General features: G+C 63.2%; 1 protein-coding gene across 5 annotated transcripts in view; it reads right to left on the reverse strand.

Moving 5' to 3' along the window:
• The window catches only part of RASA3 (RAS p21 protein activator 3), a 136,716-nt gene that overhangs the window by 99,863 nt on the left and 22,261 nt on the right, over positions 1-14,592 (reverse strand). The window contains exon 1 of one of the 5 annotated variants that reach the window (XM_065533531.1): positions 8,630-8,831. The exons of 3 other annotated variants lie outside the window; for them this stretch is intronic. The gene's annotated coding sequence lies outside the window, so the exon portion shown is untranslated. Of the gene's footprint in view, positions 1-5,037; positions 5,218-8,629; positions 8,832-14,592 lie in introns of those variants that run through there. One more of the 5 variants, XM_065533530.1, reaches the window with a different exon arrangement.

The following is a 14,592-nucleotide window of genomic DNA, read 5'->3' on the forward strand; positions in this document are numbered from 1 at the left end:
CGGGAAGGGGGTGCTCTCCGGGTGGCCCTGGGCGGCATCGGTGTCCGGGAAGGGGGTGCTCTCCGGGTGGCCCTGGGCGGCATCGGTGTCCGGGAAGGGGGTGCTCTCCGGGTGGCCCTGGGCGGCATCGGTGTCCGCGAAGGGGGTGCTCTCCGGGTGGCCCTGGGCGGCATCGGTGTCCGCGAAGGGGGTGCTCTCCGGGTGGCCCTGGGCGGCATCGGTGTCCGCGAAGGGGGTGCTCTCCGGGTGGCCCTGGGCGGCATCGGTGTCCGCGAAGGGGGTGCTCTCCGGGTGGCCCTGGGCGGCATCGGTGTCCGGGAGGGGGGTGCTCTCCGGGTGGCCCTGGGCGGCATCAGTGTGCCCGGAAGGGGGTGCTCTCTGGGTGGCCCTGGGCGGCATCGGTGTCCGGGAAGGGGGTGCTCTCCGGGTGGCCCTGGGCGGCATCAGTGTGCCCGGAAGGGGGTGCTCTCCGGGTGGCCCTGGGCGGCATCAGTGTGCCCGGAAGGGGGTGCTCTCTGGGTGGCCCTGGGCGGCATCGGTGTCCGGGAAGGGGGTGCTCTCCGGGTGGCCCTGGGCGGCATCGGTGTCCGGGAAGGGGGTGCTCTCCGGGTGGCCCTGGGCGGCATCGGTGTCCGCGAAGGGGGTGCTCTCCGGGTGGCCCTGGGCGGCATCAGTGTGCCCGGAAGGGGGTGCTCTCCGGGTGGCCCTGGGCGGCATCAGTGTGCCCGGAAGGGGGTGCTCTCCGGGTGGCCCTGGGCGGCATCAGTGTGCCCGGAAGGGGGTGCTCTCCGGGTGGCCCTGGGCGGCATCAGTGTGCCCGGAAGGGGGTGCTCTCCGGGTGGCCCTGGGCGGCATCAGTGTGCCCGGAAGGGGGTGCTCTCCAGGTGGCCCTGGGCGGCATCGGTGTCCGGGAAGGGGGTGCTCTCCGGGTGGCCCTGGGCGGCATCGGTGTCCGGGAAGGGGGTGCTCTCCGGGTGGCCCTGGGTGGCATCGGTGTCCGGGAAGGGGGTGCTCTCCGGGTGGCCCTGGGCGGCATTGGTGTCCGGGAAGGGGGTGCACAGGCCCACCCCGGCGGGCTACCTGGGAGTCCACGTGCTCGAAAACGCTGGGTGACCCTGGCGCAGGCTCGGGTCTGAGAGCTGCTCAACGGCCCACGCCTCCTCTGGAAAAACGCTTTTCTCACTGTCACCCGAATAGCATCTCGGCCGTTCTCCGACACTCAGTGGCTCTGCACCCCCGGCTCAGAACCCTGTGCATTGCCTCAGCTCAGAGGCCCATCATCGAGCCGACCTCCTGCTTAAAGCCACCTTCTCACAGTGTTCAGTCCCGGGGACCCCAGTCGGGACAGTTCGCAGAGTGTGAGCTCTGGCCGACCATCCGTGTCCTGGGTACGACTCACCCTCCTTCGTGATTCAGACTATTCCAGCCTGGAATAGCTCGATGGCTCCGACGGGAACAACTGCTCCTTTCCAGCCAAATGGCCCGTTTCCCAAACGCCTGCCCTGTCTGTTCTCTAAATACTGTAGCACCGCACTGACCAGCGGGGGGGTCTCCACCACAGTTAGGACCACCCTTCCCCCCTCCTCCCCCAAAGCACTCAACAGCACCCACCGAACGAAGCACTGACCCTCCGGCCAGGCTCTGGAGCCCCCACAAGCAATGTCCATCTGCGTCCAGTGACTGGACGTACTCACCCTACACCGCAGCCAAACGCACTCCGTGTTTGCCAACGTGTGCACCTTTGTACATGTGTTCTCTCCGCCTGCAGGGCCCTCCTTCGCATCTCCATCCTTCCCGTGTGCCAGGCCACGCTCAAAGTCTCCTCCTCCGCGAGGCTCCCAGATCACCCCCAAAGCCACCGCACCTGTCCCCGAGTGTCCAAGGCGTCACAGTTTCACTGAGGCTGTGGCGCGTCCCCTTCCGCCAGGCGCAGCACTGCGTCTGCGTGTCCACGTCCCTCCCGGACCGAGCGGTTCTCAGCAGACACCGGCTGGCCAAAGGAGCATCTTTCGAGCTAACAGGAACAGTCCAGAGGCCAGAGGCCGGGGTGGTCTGAGAACTGTCACTCATCTCTGCTTCAGTTAACTGAGCAATAAAATACCCTGCAGGTAAGATCAGATGGCAGGTGCCAGTGTGTCCTGAAAAGCCGCAAGTCTACAAGCAGCCGGCAACCTGCCTGGCCACACTGTGTGCATCCCCACAGGGCGCCAGGCGCAAACACCCGAACGTCCATCCCATTCCCAATTCAAGGCAACGGGTCCAAAAGACGCTGTCGCTGCTACGTGAGGCAGAACATCACAGCGATGAGGCAGGCAGCAAATAGATGCCTCAGGGCGTTTCTCAAAGAAAGGAATGATGCAGCCTGAAAATCCCACCAGAAGTATCTTCCTGCAAGCATCTAAACGCCCTCTGAGTTCCACTTCCCAGGAGAGAGCAGTTACGTGAAGCAGCGATCACAGGGAGAACGGAAGTGCCCGGCCACAAAGGCTGCCGGCCGTCTCCTCGTCCCATTCCACCTTACAGAACGGCTGCCCTCTGCAGGGCCACACCGTTGCCCAGATGCAGATGCCGGGACGGGAGCTGATGGGCAGGTTTCTGGGGTGAGTGGCGGGAGAGAGTGGGCAGCAGACAGGACAGGGGACGCAGCCTATGCGGAGTGGATGAGTCAGGAAGACCCCACCTGGGTCTCAAGACCCCACCATGGGGTCTTGTCTCATTCGTGACCCTGTACACGCCTTGCAGCAGTGCAGATGGCCAGGGCTCCGCCGCAGGGGCTCCGGGGAGACCACCAGCGAGAGACGGAGACCCCTGGGAACAAAGCGGGCCCAGATGGAGACCTCAGACAAAGGCAGCTCTCGGCCCTCGGCTGAGCAGGCTGAGGGGCTACAGCCCCGGTCCAGGCCCAGGCCGGCCGCCAGCGCAGAGAGGCCCAAGTGGACCCTGGGGCCCAAACCCCAATCTGGGGGCTGCAGGGGAGCACAGCGGCCGGTGAAAGGCACAGCACACAGGGCTACAGCGGGCAGCCTGTGGTCAACAGCTCATCAGTGACGGTGACCAGCCAGGCCCAGCCAAGACAGCAGGAAAAAAATCACACGGAGGCCACGCCCTCTACCTTGGGGGCAGAGTTGAGAGGACAGGTGGGCGAGGCAACAGGGACCCAGGTGCAGGTCAGCAGACGCTGAGGATCCCAGGGTCCGCGTGCCCAGCCAGGCCTCACACCAGCGACACCCAGGGGTCTGCACCAGAGCCACGGGGGACACGAACAGGCGAAAAGTTCAGCAGGGCTGAGGCACCCAGGCCGGGTCTGAGGCAAACATGAAAGTACAGCAGGGCTGCAGCCCTGAGACCTGGTGGGCTGGGGTCAGGACATGAAGGGTATGTGTGGACTCGGGCTGGCCGGCCCCCTCCCATCGAGATGCGGGAAACCCCACGGCCAGGATGAGGGGAGGCGGGAGGGGCAAGGGGCGTAGAGGCCGGCTGAGTGTCCAGAGGAGAGACCAGCCCAGACCCAGGGAAGCAGGAGCCCCGTGGGATGTCCCAGACAGCAAGGAGAGAGGTAGTGGAAGCCACAAGGGCTGGGGAAGGACCTCAGAAGGGGTTTAAAGAATGAAGAAATAAAAGCTCTGAAATTTATTTTAACAGAGCTCTGGGCTACCACAGGCAAGAAGACAGCAACACCCACTGAAGCCAGACCCACAGCAGTCAGGGCCCGGCCCCCTGAGCCCCCCACCCACCCCTCCTCTCCTCAAGGTCAGAACAGCAGCGAAGGTCAGAGGCGGAAGCACAACAGACGCTCCCAACCCACAGGCAGCTGCTGAGGCCCGAGGCTGGGGACATGCGGGGCGGCAGCCCCTCCCAGGCCTCCATCACCCCAGGCGGTACAGAAATAGGTGTCTTGTGGGTGGGTGCTGGTCGGGAGGGAGGGTGACTGCCTCTCCCTTTCCAGGCACATTTGGATTCCCCGGGGTGTCTGGGAATGACTCACGCTGCTGGTCAGCGCTTCTCAGACCTGCGTTCACAGCGCGTCTCCCTCCTTTCCCTCCCTGCCTGGGACCTAAGCAAGGCTCTGTTTAAAATTGGCCCAAATGCAGGGTCAGCGCCTGGGATGCAGCCCCCACAGTACCCCTGCCCCGCAGCCCCACAGCACCCCATAGCCCCCCTGTAGCCCCCACAGCCCTCCTGTACCCACAGCAGCCCCCCATAGCCCCCCATAGCCCCTGCAGCACCCTTGCAGCCTCCTGCAGCCCCTCACAGCCCCCTGCAGCCCCCCACAGCCCCCCTGTAGCCCCTGCAGCCCCCCCACAGCCCCCTACAGCCCCCTGCAGCCCCCACGTAGCCACAGCAGCCCCCCACAGCCCCCTACAGCCCCCTGCAGCCCCCCTCGCAGTCCCCACGGCAGCCCCCACAGCCTCCCTGTAGCCCCTGCAGCCCCCCTGTAGCCCCCACAGCTTCCCTGTAGCCCCTGCAGCGCCCCTGTAGCCCCCACAGCCTCCCTGTAGCCCCTGCAGCCCCCCTGTAGCCCCCACAGCCTCCCTGTAGCCCCTGCAGCGCCCCCCCCCACAGCCCCCTGCAGCCCCCATGTGCTCTGCTCGATGCTCAAACACAGAGTTTTATCTCCTTAACTCTAATGCTGTTTAAAAACTATTGTCCTAACTAAGCAAGAAAAATGGCAGGTTTGCAAAGCGTCTGCCCTGGAGAGCTGCAGGCCAGGGCGGAGACACCACACGGACACAGCCAAACACGGACACAGCCGAACACGGACACAGCCGAACACGGACACAGCCGAACACAGCGAGGCTTTCCAAACCGCGCCACAGGAAGACACTGAATGGTGAATGGAGGAGCTTGCAGGAGACGCAGCTCTGACTCCGCCCCGCCCCGGCCAGCAGTGCCTCTGTGCCAGCATCGCCTCGGCCCTGACCCTCCCCACTACGTCCCGGGCACCCTCAGAGCTTCGGCTGTGGGGTGCACAGCAGCCTCCACGCACGCTGAAAGGAGAGTTTTAGACTTTTGTGCAGAGCACCAGGGGCCGCCCACCTGCAAAGCACTTGGTCAGGGTGGCCTGGAAAGGGGAGGAAAGTCCTGGGGACAGGGCTCTGTCGGGCAGAGGACGTGATGCTCAGAGCAGCCAGGGACCCCCATCCGGGCCCGGTGCCCCTGCGCTGCGCCCCACGCTGCCTGGAAGTTTGTTCTGGAAACCACCTCCAAGACAAGTGCGGCAGCCGGCCCTGGCAGCTGGGAGAAGGCGGCTGACGTGGCTTCCGTGGAAAATGCCAGAAAGCACATCCCACACCAGGACACCCAGGGAAACAGCCTCAACTCGGAAAATCCCAGGCTGTTTCCGTCTCTCTGCTGGCCGGACCTGCTTAGACGTCCCGCCGTTTGGGAACTGTGTACCCTTCGAGAAACGCTCCAAGGCCCCAGGGACGCCTGAAGCCGTGGAGCCCGGACCCCGTGCGTCTGTGTTCTCACCACCTGGAGAGGCTGCGAGGTGACTGACAGGCGGACCACGGGGCCTCAGCCGCTACACAGAACACCACATGATTTAAAACTCAGAAATCGCTTAGTTTTAGAATTTTCCATTTAACATTTTGGACCATGGCTGACCACAGGTGACTGAAACCGCAGGTGAGGGGGTGAGCGTCACCTGTGTCAGGCTGGACACGCCCAGGGGCCTGGGGAGCAGCCAGGGGTGGGGGGACGGGGGCTCCTCACCCACACGGATGGCCGGTGCAGTCACCAGCAAGGTAGGGCCCTGCAGGCCTGCGTCCCGGCCAACGGCAGCCACCAAACCTCTCCGCACTTCTGTTACGGACAAGTCAGAGAGGCCCAGAAAAAGGGACCCAAACTGAAGAACCAGGGAATTTCAGAGGGAGAGGAACGTAAGCAGACCCCTGGGTCATGCGCTAGGAGGGGGCTCTGCTGCCCAACGAGGTCTACCCCCAACCAGGACCCCCACAGCCCACCAGGGGCCGGCACGTCTACAGGAAGGACAGAGGGAGGATGAGCCCCTCAGGGCCGAGAGTCACCAGTCACTGCTGGTGCTGGGCCCCGCCCGGAGACAGCGTCTAAGCACCACCCCATGGACAGTCCGAACCCGGAGGGGACTGATCCCGACCCTGACCCATGCCAGGGGCCCCAGCCGGCGCTGCATGCTGGAGATCCAGGCTTTCCTCAGCAAACAGCTCGGCTGTCCTTGTTTCCAAGTCACCCCTGTTGGTAAAACAGTGAAGCCAGCAGTGAAATGCACAAAACCCGAACAGCCCCAGAGGTGAAACTGGAACCCTTCCGGGGAGGAAGGCAGTTTCTAAGTGTTTCCCTTGACTGCTGTGGGTGCACCCGGGGTTCTAGGGGTGGACGTGAGAGGGCTGTGGGCCCTGAAGTCACCTGCTGGATTCCAAAGTGGGCCAAGGCAGGGGTGTCTGGAAAGCACATGGAAAATGGCATTCCCAGGAAATGTGGCAAATCATTCGCCCCAGACCATGGCCCGAGGAGACCGACTCACCCCGGACCACGGCATAAAGACATACCGGGCCTCTCATCAGAAAGTGGTGAGCAGGGGTCTCAGTTCCCAAAGACCCCACAGCGATGTCTGCAGGGTGAAAGACCCCGTACGCAGCACCGAAGGAACCTGCCCGACACACAGCCCTCAGCCTCGAGCAGAGGCCCCCAGACTGCAGACAGCTGTGCAGATGCAAATGACCTCCCTTTGGGCATGAGTCACAGGACTGTCTTTAAAAGAGTGTCTTCTTCCAGTGCCAGAAAACAGAGAGACGGGGGCTGTGACGCACAGGAGCGGGCGGGCGGTGGGCGGGCGGCAGGTGGGCAGTAGGCGGCAGCGGGCAGGCAGCGGGCTGAGAAGCAGAGCAGAGCCCCAGCCGGGAGCCCACACAGCGGCAGAGCAGCGGACACCGAACCAGACGGTGGGACCTGTGCTGGGGGAGAGTGAGAGCGAAGAGAAAGAGAGACGGAGACAGAGAGACGGCGAGGGGGAGAGGGACAGAGAGACAGAGGCGGGGACAGAGAGGGAGCGAGAGCACTTCCCACAGGAAGAACGAAGCTCAGATCCCACCCTCCCCCAGAGCCTGGTGCAGCTGCGTGGGACAGGCAGGTGGTGCGAAGGGCCCCGTCTCTGACACGTTGTGCCAGCACCGCCCTCTACACACAAACTCTCAGGAACCATCACGACCCCATTTTGTAGAAGACGCCGAGGCCCAGGGCGGTAAGCAGGCCACATGGCCAGTGGCAGGGGCAGAAGTCAGACTGCAGCCCCCCAGGTGGTGTCATGGCCAAGACCACAGTATCACTGCCCGTCCTGCCTCGCCTGCCCCCAGGGCGACTTCTGTCCTATGGACTCTGGGGCTTCCTGACCCCCGGGGAGGGTGGCAAAGCCTGTGGAGGCCGGAGTCCCGTGGGCTGGGGGACGACAGGAAGACCAAGTCATCTGTATAATCGCCGCGGACGCAGTCAGCAGTGCCGCCCACCCACCCACAAGGCAACACGGGGCCTGAGACCACCCCAGGCAGGTGGGCAGGTGGGCAGGTGGGCAGGTGGGCTCCCAGAGTTGGGCTCCCAGAGTTGGGGGCCCTGACCCAAGCCACCCCTGCTGCTCACTCACCCCTAAGAGTGATAAGAGTGAGGCTGCGATGCTGTCGGCCGAGGACACTGATGTGGGCAGCTCTGGTGCAGCCGGCCCGGGGGAGAAATGCAGCTGTGGCTGGCGTGGAGGTGGCTGTGGCCGATGGCCGTGACTGTTGCTGTGTTTGGCAGAGAAGCCAGGTGCACTGGCTCTGTGCTTCAAGGGGACCTAGAGGGTCTCCCCCAAGTCCGTCAGAAATGTGTGCACATTCGCCCTACCCCACTGTGCACCTGGCCCAAGTTGGGAGAGACGCCCGAGAGACCACAGTCAGCCTCAGCACAGTGAGGGCTGCCCTCGCCCTTTGGGGTATCTTGGAAGAGCCTGACGTTCTCTCTGGGGTAACTCTCACCCTCACAAAGCACAAAAAACACTGAGAACCCCAGACTCACGCTACATCCAAAGGGAAGGCCAGGCGGCTCCCGGATGGGGGAACGGGGAACACAGAACCACGCCCCCAAGGAGTCTCGGCTCAGCACCACCACCCCTGATGCGTCCACGCCGCCCCAGCCACAGACACCCACCGATGGTGCATCCACACCGCCCCGGCCACAGCACCACCACCCCCCAGGTGTCCACACCGCCCCAGCCACAGACACCCACCGATGGTGCGTCCACACCGCCCCGGCCACAGACACCCACAGACAACACATCCACGCTGCCCCGGCCACAGCACCACCACCCCCGATGCGTCCACGCCACCCCGGCCACAGACATTCCCAGACGATGCGCCCACGCCACCCCAGCCACAGACACCCACAGACGATGTGCCCACGCCACCCCAGCCACAGACACCCACAGACGATGCGCCCACGCCACCCCAGCCACAGATACCCACAGACGATGCGCCCACGCCGCCCCGGCCACAGACACCCACAGACGCGTCCACACTGCCCCGGCCACAGACACCCACCACTGGCAATGTGGCCTGAGACGCCACCACACCCTGGTCAGAGGCTCAACCCACACCCGCACCCCACAACCTGTACTCACAAAACCTGCAGCTAGCAGGAACCGGCCTCTTTGCCTGACCCTGTCATCAGTGGAGGGAACTCCGGGGGCCGGCACACCCAGCGAAATTACAGGGCAAGCATCTGATGCCCTCCTAGTGGGCCGGCCACAGAGCCTCTCATCAACCGCCCTGCGGAGAACCACAGTCGAAACCTGCACCGCCCAGACTTGACGACTCAATGCCAACTTCAGAAGAGGAGAAAATAGCAAATCCAAACTTTGATTTTTCCTTTCTTATTTATGACTCAGGACAAGACTGCCTGAGAGAGCATCAGACTCCAAGTGCAGGCTGCAGTGCGGTGTCTGTTCTGGAGTGGGGGCTACCCCTCCCGAGTCCACACACCCTCACCCCTCCCGAGTCCACACACCCTCACCCCTGCCCTCCCCACACACGCTCACCCTCCCCTCCCCACACACGCTCACCCCTCCCCTCCCCACACACGCTCACCCCTGCCCTCCCCACACACCCTCACCCCTGCCCTCCCCACACACGCTCACCCCTCCCGAGTCCACACACCCTCACCCCTGCCCTCCCCACACACACTCACCCCTGCCCTCCCCACACACGCTCACCCCTCCCGAGTCCACACACCCTCACCCCTGCCCTCCCCACACACCCTCACCCCTCCCGAGTCCACACACCCTAACCCCTCCCGAGTCCACACACCCTAACCCCTCCCGAGTCCACACACCCTCACCCCTCCCGAGTCCACACACCCTCACCCCTGCCCTCCCCACACACCCTCACCCCTCCCCTCCCCACACACGCTCACGCCTCTCCTCCCCACACACCCTCACCCCTCCCCTCCCCACACACACTCACCCCTGCCCTCCCCACACACGCTCACCCCTGCCCTCCCCACACACGCTCACCCCTGCCCAGCCCACACACCCTCACCCCTCCCCTCCCCACACATGCTCACCCCTCCCCAGCCCACAAACCCTCATCCCTTCCCTCCCTACACCCTCACCCCTCCCCTCCCCACACACGCTCACCCCTCCCCTCCCCACACACGCTCACCCCTCCCCTCCCGAATCCACACACCCTCACCCCTGCCCTCCCCACACACCCTCACCCCTCCCGAGTCCACACACCCTAACCCCTCCCGAGTCCACACACCCTAACCCCTCCCGAGTCCACACACCCTCACCCCTCCCGAGTCCACACACCCTCACCCCTGCCCTCCCCACACACCCTCACCCCTCCCCTCCCCACACATGCTCACCCCTCCCCAGCCCACAAACCCTCATCCCTTCCCTCCCTACACCCTCACCCCTCCCCTCCCCACACACGCTCACCCCTCCCCTCCCCACACACGCTCACCCCTCCCCTCCCGAATCCACACACCCTCACCCCTGCCCTCCCCACACATGCCCACCCCTCCCCTCCCCTCCCCACACACGCTCACCCCTCTCCTCCCCACACACCCTCACCCCTGCCCTCCCCACACACACTCACCCCTCCCCTCCCCACACACCCTCACCCCTGCCCTCCCCACACACCCTCACCCCTCACCTCCCCACACACGCTCACCCCTGCCCTCCCCACACACCCTCACCCCTGCCCTCTCCACACACCCTCACCCCTCCCCTCCCCACACACGCTCACCCCTCCCCTCCCCCCACACACTCACCCCTCCCTTCCCCACATACGCTCACCCTCCCCTCCCGAGTCCACACACCCTCACCCCTGCCCTCCCCACACACACTCACCCCTCCCCTCCCCACACACCCTCACCCCTGCCCTCCCCACACACCCTCACCCCTCACCTCCCCACACACGCTCACCCCTGCCCTCCCCACACACCCTCACCCCTGCCCTCTCCACACACGCTCACCCCTCCCCTCCCCACACACGCTCACCCCTCCCCTCCCCACACATGCTCACCCCTCCCCTCCCCACACACGCTCACCCCTCCCCTCCCCCCACACACTCACCCCTCCCTTCCCCACATACGCTCACCCTCCCCTCCCGAGTCCACACACCCTCACCCCTGCCCTCCCCACACACACTCACCCCTGCCCTCCCCACACACGCTCACCCCTCCCTTCCCCACACACGCTCACCCTCCCCTCCCGAGTCCACACATCCTCACCCCTGCCCTCCCCACACACACTCACCCCTCCCCTCCCAAGTCCACACACCCTCACCCCTGCCCTCCCCACACATGCCCACCCCTCCCCTCCCCTCCCCACACATGCTCACCCCTCTCCTCCCCACACACCCTCACCCCTGCCCTCCCCACACACACTCACCCCTCCCCTCCCCACACACCCTCAACCCTGCCCTCCCCACACACACTCACCCCTCCCCTCCCCACACACGCTCACCCCTGCCCTCCCCACACACACTCACCCCTGCCCTCCCCACACACGCTCACCCCTCCCTTCCCCACACACGCTCACCCTCCCCTCCCGAGTCCACACACCCTCACCCCTGCCCTCCCCACACACGCTCACCCCTCCCCTCCCCACACACGCTCACCCCTCCCCTCCCCACACATGCTCACCCCTCCCCTCCCCACACACACTCACCCCTGCCCTCCCCACACACGCTCACCCCTCCCTTCCCCACACACGCTCACCCTCCCCTCCCCAGCCCACACACCCTCACCCCTGTCCTCCCCACACATGCTCACCCCTCCCCTCCCCACACACGCTTACCCTTCCCCTCCCCACACATGCTCACCCCCTCCCCAGCCCACACACGCTCACCCCCTCCCCAGTCCACACATGCTCACCCCCTCCCCTCCCCACACATGCTCACCTGAGCGTCGCCAACACCGGGGAGCAGCCCTCACAGGAAGGGTGGCCCCCAGGCGCTCGTCCCCTCTCTCCCCACCAGCCCAACCTCCACCTTGGGCCATAAACACCCTTTGGCCAATTGGCTCACCCTCCTCCAACAGACTCTGACCTCCCCAAGCCCCAGAATCCCCTGGAGATGGAGTGCGTGCCTGGCCCCCAGCCAGGGCAGGTTCTCCAGGGCCAAGCCATCACCTCAGAACGGCAGATGGGGCTCTCCCGGGTGGAGGGCACGGCCGGGACTGGGAGGACGACCCCCACACAAGGCCCCACCCCATCCTTGGGCTCCAGCCTCATCCCCAGCAGCTGCCAACCCTCTGAGATGCCAGGCGCCATGGACCCTGCACCAAGGGGTGCTTACTGGGCAGCCGTGTGACCAGCAAGCGTAGGCGGGTTCACAGCCACAGCTGAGCTCTCCAGAGGCAACTCCACCAAGGAGTGCCGCAGAGCTCTGTACCCCCAAATTTATGAGGAGCCCGGCTTTGGGAGGGGACGCCCATGGGAAAAGGGCTCAGGAGGCCCTCAGCCAAGGAGGAGCAGCTCCGGCAGCCCCCCTCTTCCAGCACAGGGACAGGGACCGCCGGGCATCGAAGCTCCTCGCCTGCCTCCTGCCCTACAAGGCCACAGGCACGTCCAGGGCCAGCACTGACCAAACAGATGCTCCCTCCACCTCACTTCACCCAGCCTGAGGCTGGATGGGAGGCACTGGTGTCTGCACCAGACCCACAGCGTTCAGGAAATGACAGAAACCAGAGCAGGCTCTGCGCAGCCCGTCCGTCCTCCCCGACACCTGACCATGACGGCATATTTACAACGCCTTCTCCATCTTTGAAAAATATTTTTAAGAGGACATGAGAACAAATCAGTATTCCAGTGGCCCAAGGAAGTCAGCTAGCTGTAAAACTACTATGGTAAGCTGCACAGTCGCAGGAGTCAGCGTGGGGAAAAGGAAACAGGCATTCCGCAGCGCGAGACTCTGACACAGAGCGCCTCGCACCCACCCCGGCCAGGCGAAGACCCTGCAGAGCTGCCGTTCCAGCGGGGCCACGGCGGGAAATCGCAGGCAGTGGGTGGGAGGAGGAGGACGACCGGGTTTTGGGATCACAGAGCGGCGCACGGAAACCTCTGGATGGGTCACAGCCTCTGATGGGCGCGTCACAGCCTCTGATGGGCGCGTCACAGAGCAGCACACGGCTTCTGGTGTCTTTTCCGATGAACTTTCAATAATACGTAGAAACGTACGGGTGTAACGTTTCCTGGGTGCGTTTACAGATGTGTGCTTAACATTGAACATGTGTGCGCACACCGTATCTCCACGAGGCAAAATAAGAATGGAGAGAAACTGAAAGAAAGACGTTGGCGTGCTAGGCTTTCAGTGGGGACAACTTCTCATTCTTGAAAACTTAAAATTAAAACATCTATAAAGCAACAAAAATGCTTACAAATGTAACAGCATTTGAGATTATTATAAATAAAAATGTGAGGTCTAATTTCTCTTTTGCCAACATTTCCTTCGTTTATATTAAATATTGACAGAGTCAACTCATTACATGTAACAATAATGGCAATTTGTCCTAATTAAGTTTAAACATAAAATAAAAAACAAAATGTAATTCAGAGCTTTGCAAATAAATGCCCATTCTACTTAGCGTAGGTGTAGAAATTCACACACAAGTCCCACTTAGACCACGCTGCCCACTCCAGAGCATAAGCCCCCTGCGTGGGGAGGGCCTTGGGCTCCGTCTGAACTGACCACCATTGCTTTGCTTTATTAATTGCTCTTAGTTTAACACCTGAACCAGCTGGGTGCAAACTACGACACACATTACAAAACCATCTGTCCATCCTCCAGGCACATGGAAGGCACACGACCCACAGAAACCAAACTACACACGGCGTCCCTTCCAGAAAGCTCTGCGTGTGTTTAAAATTAAAAGCCTTACAAGGAAACTATTTTTCTGTATTTCAAGATGTCCTTAATTACAAAGAAATAGATATTCATTCTAGCCAGTGAAGTCTCCAGGTAGAAAAAGTTAACTTTGTTCCCTCCCTCAGTCAGCCCCGCCCAGAGCCGCAGCTGCGAGGACGAGGACGGCTCGGTGTGCACGCCCACACCTCCTCTCTGCACCACACGGCCACACCTGGAGCAGATGCACAGCATTTCAACATGGCGGTCTCCATCCAGCCACGGTCTGCGGACAGCGTTCAGGCTCCAGCCTTGACCCAGGGCACCCTGACCCTCACAGGGGACGCGACCTGTGTGTCCCGCATTCGTGTCCTGGTCTTCACAGGGGACGTGGCCTGTGTGTCCCGCATTCGTGTCCTGGTCTTCACAGGGGACGTGGCCTGTGTGTCCAGCTTTCTTGTCCTGGTCTTCACAGCAGACGTGGCCTGTGTGTCCCGCATTCGTGTCCTGGTCCTCGCAGGGGACGTGGCCTGTGTGTCCCGCATTCGTGTCCTGGTCTTCACAGCAGACGTGGCCTGTGTGTCCTGCATTCGTGTCCTGGTCTTCACAGGGAACGTGGCCTTGTGTCCTGCCCTTGTCCTGACCCTCGCAGGGGACGTGGCCTTGTGTCCTGCCCTTGTCCTGACCCTTGTGGGGGACGTGGCCTGTGTGTCCTGCCTTTGTCCTGACCATTGCGAGGGACGTGTCCTGTGTGTTCCAACTTCGTGTCCTGGTCCTCGCAGGGGACAGGCCTGTGTGTCCGGCCTTCGTGCACCCTAACACCATGGGTCTGATTTCCCCACGCTGGAGGTCTGCTTCTGAACGGCTGCATCTCCTCCTGCAGGGGAAGCCATCTGCTCACCCCGGTGCCTGTCCTGTCTGAGGCCTGGGTCTTCCTACCCAAGGGTTGGGGGCTGGCCCATCCCTGATGACCCAGGCAGGCGGCCAGGGCTTCCCAGAACCCGGGCTGCTGCCGGTGTCCACTCTGCTCTGGGTGAGGCTCTAGAAGGTTCCTGTTAGAAGCGACTGTGTCTAGGGGAGCCCCTTCCCCAGTTTAAAGAACGTCCCCCACGATGGCTATCCACACGCCCAGTCCCCTAAGGAAGTTCCAGGCTGCCAGGATCAGAGGAAGCAGAGGCCACTGTCCTTGCAAAAGCAGGATGAATCAGCGGGGCCATTCAGAACAAGGCTCAAATTA

The sequence above is a fragment of the Macaca fascicularis genome, chromosome 17 (genome assembly GCF_037993035.2).
Source record: "Macaca fascicularis isolate 582-1 chromosome 17, T2T-MFA8v1.1".
Lineage (NCBI taxonomy): Eukaryota > Metazoa > Chordata > Mammalia > Primates > Cercopithecidae > Macaca > Macaca fascicularis.